Raw genomic sequence first — 6,187 nt, 5'->3', positions numbered from 1 at the left:
ATTTTTGTACGTAAAAATAATAGAAATGTCTTGCATGCAGATGGTAGCAAAACACTTTCTCATAAAAGTCGAGATGGGTGTCGATATATAGGTTTTAGAGGGCGCAGATTTCGAAAATGATGACCATTTTGGATTCCAAGATGGCGGCCATGCACTGTGCCATAAAAGTCGTCATGGATGTCGTTTTATACGTTTTAGGCGGCCTCAATTTTGAAAATGATGACCATTTTGGAATCCAAAATGGCGGCCATGCACTATGCCATAAAAGTCGTCATGGGTGTCGTTTTATAGGTTTTAGGGGGCGCAGATTTCGAAAATGATAACCATTTTGGATTCCAAGATGGCGGCCATGCACTATGTCATAAAAGTCGTCATGGATGTCGTTTTATAGGTTTTAGGGGGCCCCGATTTAGAAAATGATAACCATTTTTAAATCCAAAATGGCGGCCATGCACTATGTCATAAGAGTCGTCATGGGTGTCGTTTTATAGGTTTTGGGGGGCGCAGATTTAGAAAATGATAACCATTTTGGATTCCAAAATGGCGGCCATGCACTATGTCATAAAAGTCGTCATGCGTGTCGTTTTATAGGTTTTAGGGGGCGCAGATTTCGAAAATGATAACATTTTCAATTTATAAATGGCGGCAATGCACTATGTCATAAAAGTCGCCATGGATATCGTTTTATAGGTTTTAGGGGACGCAGATTTCGAAAATGATGACTATTTTGGATTCCAAGATGGCGGCCATGCACTATGTCATAAAAGTCGTCATGGATGTCGTTTTATAGGTTTTAGGGGGCGCAGATTTCGAAAATGATGACTATTTTGGATTCCACTTTTATGTCATAAAAATACGTAGCCGCCATCTTGGATTATAAAATGATCATCGTTTTCGAATTCTGCACTCCCTAAAACCTATAAATCGACATCCGTGACGACGCAAGTTATCTTTATTTTCAGATCTAACAAATTGCTACAGAATACAAAGGACAAAAAAGAAGCGAGGAGGTAATGAAACAAGCAAAAATACAGATGATTCTTCGACGCAATTGGGTGATTCTTAAATTGTGTCCAGATTTTTTTTGTCATAAACGTTTATATTTTTCACATATTACTCTCACAAGTTCCGTGACATTTCGACCTTGTAATTTTTTAAATAAATGTTTTTGTTTATCTATGAGGATCTCACTAGAATAGTATAATCAAGGTATGTTTATATTTGATGAATGAAATAGTAACGCAAAAAAAATATATATTTGTGTCTTATATTCCTGCCGAAGACTTTTATTTTACCTTTTCCTTCTACACAAGTTTGGCCAAGTAATAAGAATTTAGGGCTCTCAATTTTATTTTGACTTCTACAACAGTTAAGCTACGAGGCCATGTTTGGTATCGTTTTCGTATAAATTCGCAGTACCAAATTTAGTTAAGGTATCACATTGACACCATTCCGAAGTAAAAACATATAAACTTATTAAAATACTTTCTTTTAAACTCCTCTTCACGCTTAAACTGCTGAACAGTTTTAATTTAAATTTGGTACACATATATTTTGAGTCCCGAGACAGGATATAATAAGTTATCTCAAAAATCATCCTTTAAAGGTGTGAAATGAGGTGTAGGGGGGAATTCAGAATTGACTTCTTGAAGTTAATACTGTTCAAGTTTAGGTTTGAAGTCATGTTTTTTCATCATTTTTAACTAAATCAAAGATGTAGACCATCCCAAATTTCATATAAATCGGTTCAGCGGTTATTGATTTCCCGTACAAATTTCCACGCCACTTTTCACACCTTCAAAAGATGATTTTGGTTATAAGATCTATCCTATGTCCTGTTCCGGGACGCAAACTATTTCTATACCAAATTTCAACGAAATCGGTTCAGCGGTTAAGCGTCAAGAAGAGTTTCAAAAAAACCGGCCAAGTGCGAGTCGGACTCGCGTATTAAGGGTTCCGTACATTAAGTCCGACTCGCGCTTGACTGCACATTTCTAATAGGTTTTCCTGTCATCTATAGGTAAAGAACTATTTTGTGTATTCAGACGGACATACATACAGACGCACGAGTGATCCTATAAGTGTTCCGTTTTTTCCTTTTGAGGTACGGAACCCTAAAAAGATTTATTTTTATTTTGTGAAATGGTGTCAATGTGATATCTTAAATGGATTCAGCACCCCAGATTTATACGAAAACGATACCAAACACGGCCTAGCACCTTCACTGATATAGATATATCAAGATAAAATTGAGAGCCCTAAATAAACTTTCAAGAGCGGATATCTCAAAAACTATTCAACATATCGAAAAAAAAGGCGGAATAAACTTGTAACAAATTAAATTAACTTTCATTTTGTATAAGTGGCCATGTCGCTGAGATGCATAGTTTCCGAGATATAATCGAAAAACGGGAAAATGGGACCTTCAAAGCCCCCTCTCTCCCCCCCGCTCAAGGGCTACGGCCGGGGACTTTTGATATGTTCACCTCCTAACTTGTCAAACCGAGTTACGGAGTCAAAAATTATGTTCCGAGCATTTCCCTCTACAAGTTTTGGAGCATTCGTTGCCTGACCTAAGTAGCTTATTGAATTTCTTTAAAAACTTTTCTGTAAAAGGTTGACGGGTGTTGGGTGTTTATATGGTTTCGGTCGATTATTATCATTTGCATTGCCCATGATGACTTACTAGAATTACGAGCACACGAGACACTAATAGTAGTTTGACAAACCTTGGTTTTCAAGAGGTATTTTATATTGACATTTGCTGTCACAAATTTGCTGTCAGATTTAGTCGCAAACCGCACGCAAAGTGCACACAAATGTGTCGACACCTTGTTACGGAAAAGTGTAGACACGGCGACGACACTTTGTTTCGAAACAATTCTAGACACATTGTGTGGACTCTGTTACGACACATCTGACATTTAGTTACCACTTTGTGATTCTGCGACTGGAATGGTTATATGGGCAGTGGTAAAAGGTGAGAAAAAAAATCCCAGTAGTTACCACTGGTAAGAACTTGGTGGTAACTAGTGGGAATAACCCTCGAGTGAGAATGGAGTGAGATATATAGAACGCCCGACGAGGCGAGGCACTTTACCCTCTGAAAATGTCGAGATTTGCAAAATTGTTCTAGGTCATTGTTGTGTATTCTGAGAACAATCCTTGCAAAAATAATATGTACCTATTCATTTATATTTCGTTTTTAAACATTACCTACTTTAAAGTCTGTGATATTCCTTACAATGTTTCCGTAACTTTGTTTGGACTAGTTAGGAGGTGAACATATCAAAAGTCCTCGGCCGTAGCCCTTGAGCCGGGGTGGAGAGGGGGGTTCTAAGGTCTCATTTTGGTGGTCGAAAAAGGCGGTAAATGATCGAACAGAATGGTCTTATGGAACTTTCAGTAGGAGAGTAGTATAGAAAGAGGTATTTATTGTTTGTCCTTGTGATACTTTTGTGATAGCCTCACCTTTCATTTCTGCCTACTTCTAAAAAGTCCTAAGTGACGTTGACGTTTTTTGTTACCCACCATTTTTATGGTGGGTAATAATAGGATATATTAGGCAAAGCTCTGCGTAGGTGGCACCTTTGTGGCACATACAGTAAACAAACCACATTGACACATCACACGTCACGTCAATCACATGGCCTACCGCGAAACAAGATAATCGAAATTTCGTTATCTAATCTCTTTATCACTCTTGCATATTCGAGTGATAAAGAGGCAGATAACTAAATTTCGATTTTCGCGTTTCCCGGTTTAACAAACCGCCTTGGTGCATCAATGTCATATTTTATTGTCTGTGAAAACTTGTCAAAAAACAGTTTAAGGCACAGTATGTATAAGTTAGTCTATGAATTTACTGAGTCGGTAGTGCTGCACTCTGGCGGCAGAACATTGCAGTAATATCCCCTATTAACCCGACCAAATTACGTAATTTTAGGTATGTTGTCAGGAATGTTAAAACGTATTTTTAATTTTGTCGCATTGCGTATGTTCTGTCCCTCACGGGCGCCGGCGTACGGCACATTTTATAGAAAATATACTATATATCTATGGACTATGTTTTTAATAGGGAACATTACGCGAACCTCCGCGTAGTGGGCGCTACTACCACAATCCATCACAATCTGGGGGTCTACCGCGGAGCAAGAAATTCGAAATGTCGTTATCTAACCTCTCCAGAAATATAACGCTTTCATATTCGAGCGATAAAGAGGCAGATAACTAAATTTCGATTTTCGCGTTTCCCGGTAAGCCCTTGTTATTTTATAAATAGAATAGAAATAGAATAGAAATAGTTTACTCGTGGCATAAAAAATTGGTAACAGACAAACGAGAAAAAAAGAAGAACGAAAATTAAAATTTACACTTAATACTTATAATACTTATATACTTATATACCTACATAGAAAACATCCATAACTCAGGAACAACTATTTGTGATGAACACACAAATAAATGCCCCCTTACCAGGATTCGAACCCGGGACCTCCCGCTTCGTAACTACCGACAGTACCGACTAGGCTAGCAGGCGGGCGTCTAACTTAGAGAATATAACCAAACGGAGTGGTCATTAACAGGCGATCCCCTCTGTCGAAAATAGGCGGCCAATGGTCAACCACATGTCAACCACATGGACTGACGTTTATCTGACATGGCTATGTTTACGTTACGTATACATTTGATGTGCCCCTCCCTCGCAAAAAACGGCAGACTATTATGTACCAAAAATTATAGACATGGCGTCTCCGTTGGTTAGAGGACTAAGGCGTCTAATAAAGGCGTAATTAGAGTGAGAGATGCCTGCAATTTGCGAACATCGATTTTCGCGGTTATAGCCCATAGGGGGTATATACCAAAGAATATAATACTCACTAGGAGAAGAACGATAACTCCATACAAAAAAATGTCCCTTTCAAAAGTTCGTTTATACTACTAGCGCTCTGGTGGGATACCATTGTAATTAGAATTGACAACCCGTTTAGCCTAGCGGGTATTGGCAGTAATCCAGTTCAGGAAGCTAATGGTCCTGGGTTCGAATCCCAGAGAGGGAATTTCTTTTTGTATTTTTTTATTTTTTGTTGGGGTCAGGTTTTTAAGAGCCCATCAACGTGCACACTAGCGCCACTGCTGAATACAATAAACTAGTTTTTATGTTATTGGATTCGTCAATCTACCCGTCCAAAGTTAAAACGGCCGTTTTTGTTTTGAGCTCATAGATCGACGAATCCAGCAACATAAAATCTAGTTTGATGTATTCAAAAGGTACCTAAATACACAATACAGTCCGTAGCGGCCCCTTTTTTAAATACATGTCGTTAAATTTAAATAATCACGATTATTTAGCAGTGGCGCTAGTGTGCACGTTGTTGGGCTCTTAAATTAGCATTTCACAAATAAGTAAAAAAATACGTTAAAAGATAATGATTAGGTACTATATTCAGAAATTCGTGAAATATAAAAGGTAACAAAAAGTTACGTATTATTAAGATATAAATATTTTCATAATACATATGAATACATACACTGATATGGCAAATGGTTACAAGTTGTTATTACATCTATCCGGTTATCGGACATTTTCTGCTTCACAGCTCCGCGCAGCGTTCTTGGTCACCGGGAAACTAGTTTGGATATGCGGCAGATACGTGCCCTTCTGAGCTTTTTCCAAGAAATCATATGACGGCCCAGGATTATATTATTATCTCACGCTCAAGCCATCTGCTGATTCACTTTCTAAAACAAAATAGTCAAAAAATTAAACAATATAATCTATCTTCCTAATTACTAACGTCGCTAATTCCTAGGGTTACCAGCTTAAACACTGTGGGGTTTTACATCTATGTTGAATTTTGATTATAATTTCGGACGCGTCCGCGGGACTTACGGGGATAGTAAGATTAAATTATTATATTTGAATTTGGTAATTAGCACGCTCATTTTTATTTAAAGATTAATATATATCTTACCTTGAAATTATCGCTGTTTCTGATTTACTACAACGGTTTCCACACACACATTAGGGCTTTCCATAATCCGGATAAGAATTGTTGATAAAGTCGCCATTGCCGGATACATACAGCAAGGAAGGAAGAGAGACAACGGTTTAAATTTAACTAAGTCTGTGCGAAGACGCATTTAGATATGTTGCTCGTACATATGAATAGATTTTATTTTCAAA

Source organism: Cydia splendana, chromosome Z, assembly GCF_910591565.1.
Source record: "Cydia splendana chromosome Z, ilCydSple1.2, whole genome shotgun sequence".
In the NCBI taxonomy this organism is placed as follows: Eukaryota; Metazoa; Arthropoda; class Insecta; order Lepidoptera; family Tortricidae; genus Cydia; species Cydia splendana.
The sequence above is the reverse complement of the archived record's forward strand: the minus strand, read 5'-3'. Positions refer to the sequence as shown.